This window comes from Phyllostomus discolor, chromosome 1 (assembly GCF_004126475.2).
Source record: "Phyllostomus discolor isolate MPI-MPIP mPhyDis1 chromosome 1, mPhyDis1.pri.v3, whole genome shotgun sequence".
Lineage (NCBI taxonomy): Eukaryota > Metazoa > Chordata > Mammalia > Chiroptera > Phyllostomidae > Phyllostomus > Phyllostomus discolor.
The window spans coordinates 169,632,215-169,646,845 of NC_040903.2; the positions used below are offsets into that span (position 1 = coordinate 169,632,215).

The window sequence follows — 14,631 nt, forward strand, 5'->3', positions numbered from 1 at the left end:
AAACAGCAGCTACGAGGAGAGGCTATTTTGGGTGTGGGAACGCTGCGGGAGGAGGGGTGGCGCCGCCGGGCTGGGCGCGGGCGCGCGGGGAAAGCCTCCAGCTCCGGCTGCCACGGCAACCGCGTCCAGGCAACGCGCCTGGAAGCAGCTCCGGCAGCGCGCGGCGGCTCGCTCCCCCGGGAGTCGCGAACCCCGCCGGGCCGCGCGCCGGGCCAGGCGGCAAGAGCGCGCTGATTGGACTGCGCTCCCCGCGGCGCGGGCCCGCAGCGGGGCACCCTGTACAGTCCTCGCCAGCTGCCACCGCACCCAGCCGCGCCCGCGAGGACCTGGGGAGCCGCGGCGCGCCCGCCCCGCGCGAGGGTGAGTGCCGCGCCCGACTGGGCATCCTGCGGTCGGAGCTCCCTGGGACTGCCGTTGACCTTGGGGCAGCCCTCGGGGAGATAGGCTTGGGGAAACACAGAGAGACGCGCGTGGCCCATGTGACATGCTGCTGGCGAGAGGGTTAACTGCATGCTGACGCGCAGGAATGAAGTTGGGCACCGAGCGCAACTGGCATTGCATTTTTGCGGGGGCTGGGGAGAGGTTGCAAGCTAGCAAACCAACAGAAGCCCCGAGGGACTGTTTGGAGGAGCCGGAGTGCGGTGGAGATTGCCAGGGGGTAGTGGTAAGTCAGTCCTTCCACTGCTCAGAGCTGAGTGACCTTGGACAGGTCAATCCCCCGACCCCCGTCTCCCACCGTCGTTCAAAGGAGAGGCTTGAGTTCTTTGCAGTTCCACAATGCTGTCTTGCCATTGTACTATGAGATGACGGAGGGCCCCAAAGTACTCGCTCTGCAGGTACAGGTAGACAATGCTTAACCATGTACATTGTATAAGGGTTTCTATTAATTGGCTCTCAAGTGGCAAGAAATGTTATAGTTTTATGGAAGATTATGGAGAGAAAGCAGTGAGTGGTCCAGAGAGTGGCTTCTCAAGATGCCCAGGTTAAAACCTTTCGGGTGCTCTAAAGTCATAAACAAAATCAGGGTTAACGCTCCTGAGTTCTTTCCTGTAGTTCATCTAACAGGAAACTTTGTATTTGAATAGGTAAAATCAAAACCCAATAGTGGCAGGCAGTAGCAAATTAAGTGAGTCATTTCTTCAATATGCATGAGGTTTTGTGTGTGCGCGTGTGTGTGGTGCGCGGGAGCTCCCTGGCTGTGATCACACCCTCATCTTATTGCCTGTGTATATCAGCATTAGAAATTATTTCATGGGAGTAACCAGAAATAATGCTGGAATAATTTGAATCCACAGAAATGCAGCTCTGTCAGAAGCAGAAGCAAACATTTGCACCTTGCTTTTAAATAACAATTGGGTTTGTGAAAGTAAATGTATTCTTTACTGAGAACCAGCCCTAGGATTTGCACTTGTCCTGGCCTTCAGGGCCCTTGCAAGGGGCAGGGCGGGGGGGGGGGGGGGGGGGGGGGGGGGTGGGGGGGGGTGGGGGGGAGTCTGTGCGTGTGTGTAGGGTGCTCCTGAGACCCAGTAGGCTCTAATACCTCCTCTTTTTTGGCATTGGCCGGTGTTAAAAAGACACCCAGGTGCCTTTCTATATTCTCAGTTTATACACTTCCCTCTTCCAAGGAGAGGGAAGGGAGGAAATCCCTAGTACCTCTCAGGGTCCCTGGGGTTGCCCTGTCTGGCTTTCTGCTCCAAGGCTGTCCTTGAGAGTCATTCCAGTGTGGTTTCATCTGTGTAAAAATGTGGGTTGGAAAGACAACATTTTCAGTGTTAATGAATAAGCTTTTGCAAGCTTGTTTACTGAGGGTTTAATAATCTTTAATGATTTACATGTTAGAAATCTGATAGCATCCAGACAGAAAATTTTTTACTGCCCAGGAATTCAACCACTAAACTTACAAACCCATAATGGATCACACCTTATGACACTAGGGACCCTCATGAACTATTCAGCCTCCCCTCTCTCACTAACTTGTGTCTCCAACCTGCCTCTCAGTCTCTTGTTTCTTATATCCTGCAGCCATACTCCTGTATTTTTATTTTTCTGAGGCAGAGCCCAGCTCCAGTCTTTCCCCGAGCACTAGAGCCCTCTCCCATCACACTGGAGTATGGATCAGGCTTCCCCATGCTTCTCAGTGCCACTTCCAAACCGTGAGGCCACCACTAACAAAGTCTGCTCTTCGATCACGCTGTATCTTTGAGCTTCACACCATTCTCCCTGTCTTTTGGATCAGTGCTTGCCATACCCAGTGGCTCCTCAGAGTCACCTGGGGCATTTTGAGAAATGTGGCTCTGTGCACTGTCCTAAACATACCAAATTAGAATCATCAAGGTGTCAAGACCTATGAATCTTTATTTTCAAAACAAACCCAAAAAGAAGAAGGAAAAGGAGGGAAAATGAGGAGAGAAAACAGTTTCCCAGGTGACGTCAATGTACACCCAGGTTTGGGACTCACTTCACCTGATGCTACAAAAAAGTAACAAACAAATGAGCAACCAGCTTAATTCACTTTTCTATTTTGTCTTTTCCAGTGACTTTGGAGTTACTTTGAGCCTCTATTAGTTCATTGACCTTGAAGTTCCTCAAGGTCCTCAACATCAGCTCTCAAGACTTCCTTTCATTTCCACTTCCCTCACATCTTGTTTAGTCTTGGGAACTTTTTCCATCTTTAAGATCTGGACTTGGACTTGGATTTCAGCCTGGCTAGCTTATGTTTCTCCACCCACTGCACTGCGTTTCAACCACCACCGAGGACTCTAGTCCTTTAATTGCTAGCTGTTCACTCCCTTTATGGCTCCATTTCTCCACTTGGAGCTTATATGTTGCCAGCAATTTCAGTTCTGTCTGGAATCCCAGAGTCTTTCGTCTTAACACACTGGACTTCTCATATTCCAGTCCTCAATCCAAAATCACCCTCGTCGTCTGCTTTTTCTTCTCCCGGCCTGCCAGGTCATCTAGGAGAGGGTCACAAAGACCTTCAGACCGATTCCATTCCAAATTTATGCTGGCTCTACTCTAATTTCACCTAAGTCTTGCTTTTCTATGAAAAAATTTCTTTTTTAAATTCACTCTGGACTGCATTTTTCAGAGGTTATGACAGACTTTTCCATTCCTTACACTTCTAGTCGGTTTCCTTTAGGGAGGTAGCCTTTTTTCGCTGATAAGATGGAGGGTGTCTGCGTCCCGGTTTACTGCCCTCTACCTCTGTGTAAGTCCCCAGCACGCTCTCCTCACTACCCCAAGCAGTTTTCCTCACCTGTTTTGTTCTTCTTTATTTTCTTTCTCCACAGAAGAAAGTGTCTCTTATTCCCCTCCCAAAGTTAAGCCACATACACTCCACACTTTCCAGTCTCTGGAGTTCTTCCCCTCCTTCTCAACTCTTTTGGACACTTGCTCCATGTGGTACTCCCTTTCTTTGGGTTCTTCAGTCCCTCCTCACCCTGCTCGCCCACATGTTCAAGTTGTCATTCTCATCATAGGAGGGATTATGCCAGAGACCCAGCTCTGTCCAGTAGAACTTTCTGCGACGATGCAAACATTTGATATCTGTGCTGTCCACTATGGGAGTCACTAGCCACGTGTGACTACCAAGCACGTGAAATGTGGCTAGTGTGACTGAGGAACTGAATCTCTGACTTTTGTCCATTTTAAATTAATTCAGATTCAGTCTAAGTAGTCGTATGAGGCTGAGGGCTACTGGGCGGGCAGCACAGCTCTGCCCCTGTGGTGAGCTGCCCTCGGCCTCCCTCCTTGGACTGTCCACCTGCTTCTCTGTCCTCACCCTCACCTCTCTGTTGAAGATGCTTTCTCATAGGGCTCCAGTGGAGGGGTCCTGGTTGCAGAGCGGAGGCCAGTCCCCACCTTGATTGCTGCCCCTGTGTCTGCTGCCAGCAGTCACCTTCCTTCTGAGCCTCTCGCTGTTTTTTTGTCTGGTTCTCCAGATGCACCTCAGACCTCACTGATCTCCTCTATCCTCCTGACTTCTGAACATGGGAGTAGGTGGGATCCTGGGGAAGTTTTTCTCTTCCTTTCCTCTCTGCTGACATTAGTTGTTAATGGGCACTTAATTACGGGGTGCCGCACTGGGTACTGTGGCTAACCCCTGCTATGTATTTCAATCCAACTTTATGAGACAGGTAGTCTTCTCATTCCTGTAATACAGTTGAAGAAACTGAGGCAGAGAGAAATGAGAGCAACTTAAGTGAGTCATCAGGTGTTAAAGAGCAGAACTGAGAATGGAATTCTGGTAATATGCCCTGCTTTTCACCAGGTTTTACTGAGGCCCCCAGATGCTGTCAAATCTACATATCTGGTTCTGCCCTCTCCCAAATTCCATTCAGAATCTGCTACCCACAAGTCTGACTATCTTGTCTCTGAACAGCTCTTCATCCTAGCTTCTTTAATCATTTTTCCTTTTTAAACTTTTAATGTTGAAATAATTCCAATTTGCAAAAAAGTTGCAAAGTTGCAAGAATAATTTAAACAATTCCCATATACCGTTTGTCCAGACTCTACAAGTATTAACTATTTGTCACACTTGCATTACCCTTTTCTATCACATTCCTTCTCTACACACACACACACATGCTCGTTGTGTACACACATGCATATATGTGTATGTTCTTGTAATTGTGCTTGAACCACTTTAGAGTTACTTGTAGACATGCTTCCCTTTACCTCCCCACTTTGAATACTTCAGTGTAAATGTCCTAAAAAAATAAGGACCAAACATCCAAAATCAAGAATGAACATTGATTCTGTACAATTATCTAGTTTACAGAGTTTAAGTGTTTACCAATACTCATAATAATGTCGTTTATAGCAAAACAGGGGTAAATATATTTTTTAAAAGTCTCTTTCTGGCCCAGGATGCAATCCACAATCTTGTGCTGTGTTAGTTGTTGTGCCTCTTTCATTTTATGTTATCTAGAGGCTTCTTCAGTTGTTCTTTGTCATTCATGACCTTGACACTTTGGAAGGATACAGGCAGATTATTCAGTACAGAACCCTTCAACCTGGGTTTTTCTGGTGTTTTCTCATGATAGAACCAGGTTATCCATTATTAGAGAGGCATTCTACAGGGGAGACATCATGTCCTTTGAGTGTGTCCTTAATGATTTTTGTGCTATCATTCTTCTCTCTGTCACCTGGATTATCTTGATTACTTTTCACCTCTTCTTCACACTCCCACATCTAGCTGATCATTGAGTGTTGAGCTATTGTGCCCCTTGCACAACCTCACTCAACGATGTCCCTTCCTTTTCAGTCCTAGTGTCTCTCTCCTGTTTCAGGCTGTTGTGAAGACAGTGCTTCTGAGCACAGTCCCAGTGACTGTCCCAGCCTTGTCTGTCACTGCTTACCAATAGGAACCCGTATACTCAGTAATTTTCATTAGTCAGTACCTCCTCTGCTTTGTCTTCTCTCCATGCTTTCTCATCTGCCCTGCTTTTACCTAACTTACCCCTTCGAATATCCAGCTCAAACACCTGCTCCTCAAATGCTTTTTCTGATGGCCCAGTTCAGACTGCCCCTGCCTTCTGTCCACAAGCAGCACCAGGTTTGTACCTGTCATGAGTAGGTACCAATCTCTGTAGGCTTACGTTGTGGCCTGTTTTACTTCCCTATTGAATTGAAGCTCCTGAGTGCAGAGACAGTATCTAGTTCAGCACTGTAGGAGGCTCAATGAATATTTGTTGACTGGATTAAATTACTTGATTAAAATTATTGAGCAAATGCACAGGATGACCATAGAGTTGTGTTCTAGCACCTGGTATGTGATGGTGGGTGTGAGACCCATGCCTTCCTCCAAAGGAAGGAGGAAGAGAGGATGGTAATTCAAAATAGGGCCTTTTACCCACCCAGCATGCTTTTCCATATGAATGGCTGGTCTTGGCTCATGCTTCACAACTTTCTAAATCCTCTCAAACAAGCAACCTTTGGCTTCAGTGAGCCTCAGGACCAGCACTAGCAGCAGCCAGCCTAGATTCACAATTTGGCTTCTCCTGGGAATCTCCAAGCTCAGCACAAATAGCAGCCATCTCAGATTGCTTTATAGCTCAGGCAGGTTGGTCCTGGGTAAAATGCAGGTGGGGGTTGACCTTGGCATGCACCACCTGGGAAACCCCAGGGCCAGTGTACCCAGTGGACAGCTACAGACTACATCAGAGCACCACTACCCTGTCCCTGCACAGCTGATTCTCCATGAAGGGCGAAGGCTGGTGGTCAGTTATCACAGCCAGTCCTTATAGCTGACTGGCCTGGGTAAATCACTCCCATTGATTTGCCATCAGTGACCAAGGCTCAACTACAAGAGGAGGGTATACTCATCCCAGCAAAGAGCACACCTCGAGTCCCCAGCTTGGGTGATAGGGGAGGCTGTGCCACTGGACCCTACAGGACAACTGCTATATTAAGCCACATACAAGACACAGAGTCAAAGCAGTTCTACCTAATAAATAGAAACAAACATAGGGAGGCTGCCAAAATGAGGAGACAAAGAAACGTGATCCAAATGAAATAACAGATCAAAACTCCGGAGAAAGAGCTAAATGAAATGGAGATAAGCAATCTATTAGATGCAGAGTTCAAAACACTGATTATAAGGATACTCAAGGAACTTAGTGAGGACCTCAGCAACATAAAAAATATCCAGTCAGAAATTAAGGATGCACTAATTGAAATAAAGAACAAGTTACAGAGAAACAACAGTAGAGTGGATGAAGCCAAAAATCACATCAATGCTTTGGAACATAAGGAAGCAAGTAACCAATCAAAACAACAAGAAGAAGAAAAAAATAAAAAAAAAATGAGGATAGTATAAGTAGACTCTGGGAAAACTTCAAGAGGTCCAGCATTTGCATCATAGAGGTGCCAGGAGGAAAAGAGAAAGAACAAGAAACTGGAAATCTATTTGAAAAAATAGTGAAAGAAAACTTCCCTAGTTGGGTGAAGAAAATAGGCATGCAAGTCCAAGAGGTACAGAGAGTCCTGATTATGAAGGATGTAAAGAGGCCCACTCCAAGACACATCATAATTAAAATGCCAAAGGTTAAAGATGATGAGAGAATATTAAAAGCAACAAAAGAAAAACAGTTAGTTAGCTACAGGGGAGTTCCCATAAAACTGTCAGCTCACTTCCCAAAAGGAACTTCGCAGGCTAGAAGGCATTGGAAAGAAATATTCAAAGTCATGAAAAGTAGGGACCTACAGCCATGATTGCTCTAAACTGCAAAGCTATTATTTAGAATTGAAGGGTAGATAAAGAGCTTCCCAGACAAGAAAAAACTAAAGGAGTTCATCATCACCAAACTAGTATTATATGAGATGTTAAAGGGACTTATTTAAGAAAAAGAAGATCAAAGCTATGAATAATAAAATGACAACAAATACATACCTATCAACAGTTGAATCTAAAAAGCAAACTAAGCAAACAAGAAGAACAGAGACAGAATCATAGATACGGAGAGTGTTTGATGGTTGCCAGATGGGAGAGGGGTGTAGGGGAATGGTTGAAGAGGTGAGGGGATTAAGAAGTACAAATAGGTAGTTACAGAATAGCCATGGGGATGTAAAGTACAGCACAGGAAATGGAGTAATGAAAGAACTTAAATGCATGACCCATGGACATGAACAATGGTGTGGGAATTGCCTGAGGGAGTGGGGGGTGCTGGCTGGAGCGTGGCCAAGGGGGAAAAATCAGGACAACTATAATAACATAATCAATGAAATATAATAAAAAAATAGGGCCTTTTAGCAAAATGATGGGTGATTCAGAAAGATATTTTCATGTTGTAAGCATATATTGTATTTTTAAAAAGTAGAGAAATCTAACATAGCATATTAAAAACGGCCCGTCTATCTCTTCACATCCCAAATGAGCAGCTGAATGTGTGAGAAGCTGTTTCTCAGGCTCCTGTCCTGCCTCTGCACTCTCCAGCCTGCTGTCTCTCCCCTCGTCGTTGTGTGGCCCACTCCCTGCTGCCAGCAGCCACTGTTCCTTCCTCCACCCTCCCGCATGCCTTCCTCTCTTCTTCCTCTCACTCTTTCTGCCTGTTCCTTTCTCTTCATAACTTTTCTATTTCCTTTCTCTCCTTATACTGATTATTTTATTTTTTGACTTATTAGATGTGGCTACGTGTCAGGGGTTTTAACATAAAAGCAGGTGAAAGAAGGTAAAATAATCACTTTTTATTATTCAGTGGTCTTTTGTCGATCCCCCCCCTCCGCAACCTGCTCCCCACCCTCCAGCCCCCCGCCCGGGCTCAATGGTTCTTGGAATTTTAAAAATGTAGTTATCAGTGACAATAAAATGGTGTATTTGATTACCTTCCTGGTACACCAGGAAAGTTACTGAGAATGTGCTGGCTGATAAATATCAAAAAGGCCTGAATGCTTCAGTCTCTGTTCAGGCAAAACTGGCATTTGAGATCAGAAACCAGACTTGAGGGTGGTGAGTCGTCAAGGTTGTTATAATGATAGTATTTCTCCTCAAGATGTGCCTGTACTTGCTGGCTGGTGGTCAGCTTTTCCCCCTCTTCAGAATGCTTTGTGCAGATAACATCTTCTCTGGACAGAGCAGCTACAGGAGTGAAGGCAAGAGATTCTGCTGCGTAGCTGAGTGGGGCTTAGATGGAAAGCGTGTTTATGTGGGAGAGAGTGTGTGGGGGCTGCTTTCGTATTATGGAATTCTTAGAATTGTTTAACCGGGAAGATGTTATTCAGAAACCCCTAGTGTGTTCAGCTTGTTTTTGTTTATTTCAGATTTCTTTTTTCCCCATTTTTAATTATCTCTGGAAGGGCTCAGTAGGCCTCCCTTGCTCCCTCTAAAATAGTTATAAAATTAATGCATTGAACTCAAGCTCTAACTCCAAATAAAGAGTCTCTCATAGCCCCTGTTCAGTGGAGAAGTCCAACCCCTCCCACTGCGTATGCGAAAAAGGGCAGAGACTGGAGGCTGGGTCTTTCTTCCAAACCCAAATCCTTAGCTTTTCAGTAAGAAATTCATATAGAGCAGAACCCAAAAGTCACAATAAGCAGTCTATCGGCATGAGCATACAAAATCGTGCCTCCCTTCCTCTATGTGATCCTTGAGGCATCTGCAGGTATTGGTAGTTTAGTAGCTAGAGCATTCACACCAGCTTGTAATACTATTTTTTTCTGTTCTAGCTGTTGCATTCGGCAAATTCCCTTTTTAACATTTAGCAATGTGTCTTCTCTTATGCTGGAAAGAGAAGTTGCCAAATATAGCTGTTGATCATAATAATACACCCTAACAGTAATATTAAGACACTTCTCTCTCGGTGCGTGTGTGTGTGTGTGTGAGTGTGTGTGCGTGTGAGTGCCCGTGTGTGAGGGCGACCTGAAGCAGTCTGCCAAGCTTGCAGCTGGAAGGAGCCCTGAGTCAGCCATCGATATGCCTTTTGAGCAGAGCAACTCCATAATTAAAATAATGGGCCCTACCAAATTAGAAAAACAAGCAATTGAACAAATATTTAGGAGTGTCTGTGAAGAGATGCTGTGCCAGGTTACACGGGGGTTACAGATTCATAGGGTGTACGGTCCCTGCTGCCCCAAAGAAGCTCAGTTTGGAGGCATAATTCATGAAAAGTTCAAATAACAATAGAAGATTTAAATAGCATTTCAAAATATGTTATTAATAGATGGGAACAAAGACCAGTCTGTTTTTGCAGGGGTTCTCTTAAAAACCTTAACATCATTCTAGAGTAGATCAGAACAACACCAGTGGCTGCTGAGTTCCAGGGGTCCGGATGACTCCAGCCCATCCGTGACTCTGTCCCGACCGACAGAGGCCGAGTGTATGTTGCTGCTTTGCCAGCTCCCGTCAGTCACGCAGTAATCCCTGCGCTGGCCGGAAGGCCACCTTGAATCTTTGGAGCATTTTGAAGTTCGTTTCTTTCTTTCTTTTTTGTATGGGTGAGTAATACAGCCACCCTCACCTATCTTCATTCAACAGAATTCCCCTGGTGAGTGTGACAGAGTGGAGGAGAAAGAAAACAAGTCATGCAAAGAGGAATCAAGGTCATTTTCACAGAAGGCATTAGAAATATGTGCCGTGGGACCCTATAGAGGGATTCACACTGTCCCTGGAACCTCTGGCTGAGGGTGCGCTGTGCTGGCGGCTTGCACTGATGGCAGCCTGGGCCACTGGGACTGCACACGATGCCTGATTCCCTGATAGCTGGGCAAGCCAGGACTTCACTAAGGGTACTGGGCTCAGTCCTCATTATGTGTTTAAGGGGATGGGTAGCAATTAGCAGCAAACTGGGAGTCAGTTGTTAATGGATACAGAGTTTCATTTTGGGAAGATGAAAAAGTTCTAGAGCTTTGTTGCACAACAACGTACATATGGTTAACACTACTGTACTATACACTTAAAATGTGTAAGATGGTAAATGTTATGGTATGTTTTTCCCCAGCTTTATTTTTATTTATTTTTTAAATCTCATTTTTTTAATTTTAGAAATTGATTTTAGAGAGGGGGGAAAGGAGAGAAGAAAATAACATCTATTTGTTGTTCCACTTACTTATGCATTTTGGTTGATTCCTGTATGTTCCCTGACTGGGGATGAAACCTGTGACCTTGGCCTATCGGGATGACGCTGTAACCACCTGAGCTACCTGGCCAGGCTCCCCAGCTTTACTGAGGCATAATTTTTTGAGTTTATTGAGATATAACTGACATATAACATTATATGTTTAAGGTGTACAGCATGTTGATTTAGTATAGGTACGTAAAATTATTATAACAATAAAGTTAGTTAATATAACATGGTATGTATTTTTAACCACAGTAAAAAAAGAAATTCTCTGTGAACTTATGTTAACTGAATCATATCATCTCTAAAACCCATCATCAGGCTTGTCTTTTGGTTTTGATAGCTGTAAATGGGCAATTTCTGTATTTCTTTCTTATTGGTTCTTCTTTCATTCAAGAAGTTTTTATTTAAATTTTTGTTATTGTGAAAATAGCACACTTTATTAAAGTATTCTGAATATTAGGAAAAGTAGAATAAAAATGTATCCATTGCCACTATTTATTTTGACTCATTTCTTACCACTGTTTAAAAAAGCATTTAATAGTACTTGTAGCACTGGACCCCTTGCCACACTCTCCCCAGGATGGGAGGGAGTTCTGGATTGCTAATGTATGATAGAAACAATTGTCAAGGTGTGTCAGGTAAGATTCATTTGCCATTGACCTGAAGTATTCAAGGAAGGACATTTAGGTGTGAGGATGCCCAGAAGCTTAGAGGCTGTGCAAGGCCTTATAATGTTCCCTCATTTGATGACTTATCCAAATTTCCCCCCAGATCCACCTTGCAACTATAGTGCTATCTACATCCCCAACTCTGCTAGCCCGTTGTTAGCCCAGTATATTTCTCACTCATTCTCCAAAATTCTGACCAGGTGTACGGAGAGGGGAACTGTCTATTAATTTTATGTTTATTTTTGATTTTAGAGAGAGGGAAAAGAAGGGAGAAATAGAGGGAGAGGAACACTGATATAAGAAAAACATCCATTGGCTGCCTTCCGTATGTACCCCGACTGGGGCCTAAACCTGCCACCCAGGCCTGTGCCCTGACTGGAGTCAAACTGGCACCCTTTCAGTTTGCGGGACCATGCCCAACCAACCGAGCCACCTCGCCAGGGTGGGAACTGTCTATTAAGGAGATAGGGTGCGCTTATTTGTGCTTTTTTTTACTTTCACTGCACATAATTTGGCATCACTCCCCCAATCTGAGCCCTGTGGTTAATTTATGGAAAACTCCTGCTACTGTCAGTGGTCCTGCTTTGACCTTCTTATCAATCTGGATACTTTGATTTTGGAATTAGTCCCTGGCCTCAGTTGCACAGCCCTCTTCCTACTCCTAGTACTGAAAACAAATGATGTTACCCAGACACCAGCTGATTCACACCACAGAGCAATTCCTCCAATTTGGCACAGGGGTGGGGGAGCAGCATGAAAGGGGGCAGGGCCCAGGGGTGGGTCAGATAGGAGAGGGAAGGAAAACCTGTGCATACACAGGTGCGGAGGTTGTCTTGTCCTGACCTTGACCTCTCCATCTATCTCTGCTGGTCCAGGTTCTGGTAATCTCCTTACCTTGAGGGGGCAGGAGGAAGGGGAGGAGAAGGAAGAGGATATGGCATGACAAGGTTGAAACTTAAAATATTGTCGGATTCTTTTAAATTCCTAAGTTAAAATGTTTGCACCACCTAAATTGTGGTTTCATGGAGCAAAGTTCTGGTTTCCAGACTCTGATTATTGTTCTATATGGTACTATAAATCTCTTTTCAAATCTTGTTCTTTTAAAAAACCTTAAAATTATAGTTAGCATGTAGATATTCCCTGTGTTACCTCATAGCCTTTGTAACCATTATTTGAAATAGATATTGATATTCTTTTGAGTGGATGTGCCATGTTTTATTAACTACTTCTTTGTTGTTGGACATTTAACCAATAGCCATTTATAGAAATATTAACATCTAGATAAGATGTTAATACATTAAGTATGATACAATGCTTTCAGGGTAAAGATTGTATGAAGGTTAGTTACAAGTGTGCTGTAATTCTGATTTCGTGGTCCCCAGAATGTCTCGGGCAAGATCGAGTTCTGTGCGAGCCCTCAAGAGACTCACAGTGTGATAGACTCCACTTGAGCTCATGGTCTTTACATATTTTTTTTTAATCCTCAACCAAGGATATGCTTATTGACCTTAGAGAGGAAGAGGGAGACAGAGACAGAGATGGGGGTTGGGGACAGAGAGAAAGAGAGAGAGACAGATCAGTCAATTGCTTCACATATGCACCCAGATTGGGGATTAAATTTGCAACCTTTTGGTGTATGTATGGGATACTGCTCCAATCAACTGAGCCACCTGGCTAGGGAAATATATGTATATATAAAGTTAGATAGATAGATAGATAGATATGTTTTTTTAAGTGGGGTAGGAAGAAGCAATTCATTTCTCTTTTTAAATTATACAATGAAAAATTAACTGAAGAAGTAAAATATGCATTTAGTTGAAGCTCTCTGTGTCCCTCTGTATCATCCCCTTTTTTTCCCACTCAGAGGTAAATTGTACTCTGATTTGGTGTATGTCATTTTCATACTCATCTTTAAATGTTACAGATTTGGCTTATTATTGGCATACTTTAAACCTTTACAAAATGCCATCATAGTGTCTGTATCCTTCTTCAGCTTGCTTTTTACTTAACATATTTGTGAGATTCATTCACATTGGCACTTGCAATTCTAATTTATTTATTTTCACAACTGTTTGTTCTTTCATTGCATGACTATATCATGATTTATCCATCCATTTGCTGAACACCCACCAATGGGTGTTCAGTCCTCCCTAGCCCACTTTATTGCTCTTAGAAACAGTGCTGCCTTAAGTATTCATGTGTCTCCTTGTGAACAAGTTTGAGAAGGTCTGAGGGGATTCCTTAGCACTGGAATTATTGGGTCATGGGATCTGTGCACCTTCAGCTTTTCTAGATGGTGAAGATTGCCATCCAATGTGGTGGCGCTGATTTGCACTTCCATCTGGTGTTCCTGTCATTCCACATATGTTCTGGACCACACATGGTCTTGCTGCTCTTCTTTTTTGCCAACCTGATGGGATGAACCGGTATCTCTTGTGACAGATTAGATTTATTCTGGCGAGACCAGAGCCACTGTTCTTTTTTTTTTATTTAAGCATTTTTTAAATATATTTTATTGATTATGCTATTACAGTTGTCCCATTTCCCCCTTTCACTCCCCTCCACCCTGTACACCCTCTCCCACCCATATCCCCCCGCTTTAGTCATGTCCATGTGTCATACTTACAAGTTCTTTAGCTTCTACATTTCCCATACTATTCTTACCTTCCCCCTATCTATTTTCAACCTACAATCTATGTTACTTATTCTCTGTACTTTTTCCCCCTCTCTCCTCCTCCCCCTCCCCTGTTGCTAACCCTCCATGTGATCTCCATTTCTGTGGTTCTGTTCCTGTTCTAGTTGTTTGCTTAGTTTCTTTTGGTTTTGCTTTAGGTGTGGTTGTTAATAATTGTGAGTTTGCTGTCCTTTTACTAGACATGTTTTTTCTTTATCTTCTTTTCTTAGATAAGTTCCTTTAACATTTCATAAAATAAGGGCTTGGTGATGATGACCTCCTTTAACTTGACCTTATCTGAGAAGCACTTTATCTGCCCTTCCATTCTAAATGAAAGCTTTGCTGGATAGAGCAATCTGGGATGTAGGTCCTTGTGTTTCATGACTTGGAATATTTCTTTCTAGCCCCTTCTTGCCTGTAAGGTCTTTTTTGAGAAATCAGCTGACAGTCTGATGGGAACTCCTTTGTAGGTGACTGTCCCCTTATCTCTTGCTGCTTTTAGGATTCTCTCCTTCATTTTTACCTTGGCTAATGTAATGATGATGTGCCTTGGTGTGCTTCTTCTTGGGTCCAACTTCTTTGGGGCTCTCTGAGCTTCCTGGATTTCCTGGAAGTCTATTTCCTTTGCCAGAATGGGGAAGTTCTCCTTTATTATTTGTTCAAATACGTGTTCAATCTGTTGCTTTTCCTCTTCCCCTTCTGGTACCCCTATAATTTGGATGTTGGA

The 14,631-nt window shown here is 43.9% G+C and overlaps 1 protein-coding gene across 1 annotated transcript in view; it reads left to right on the top strand.

The window, feature by feature from the left end:
• The first annotated feature begins 370 nt into the window (after nt 1-370).
• FAM81A (family with sequence similarity 81 member A) overlaps nt 371-14,631 on the top strand; it is a 69,421-nt gene continuing 55,160 nt past the window's right edge. The window contains 1 exon segment of the mRNA XM_028507240.2: nt 371-664. The gene's annotated coding sequence lies outside the window, so the exon portion shown is untranslated.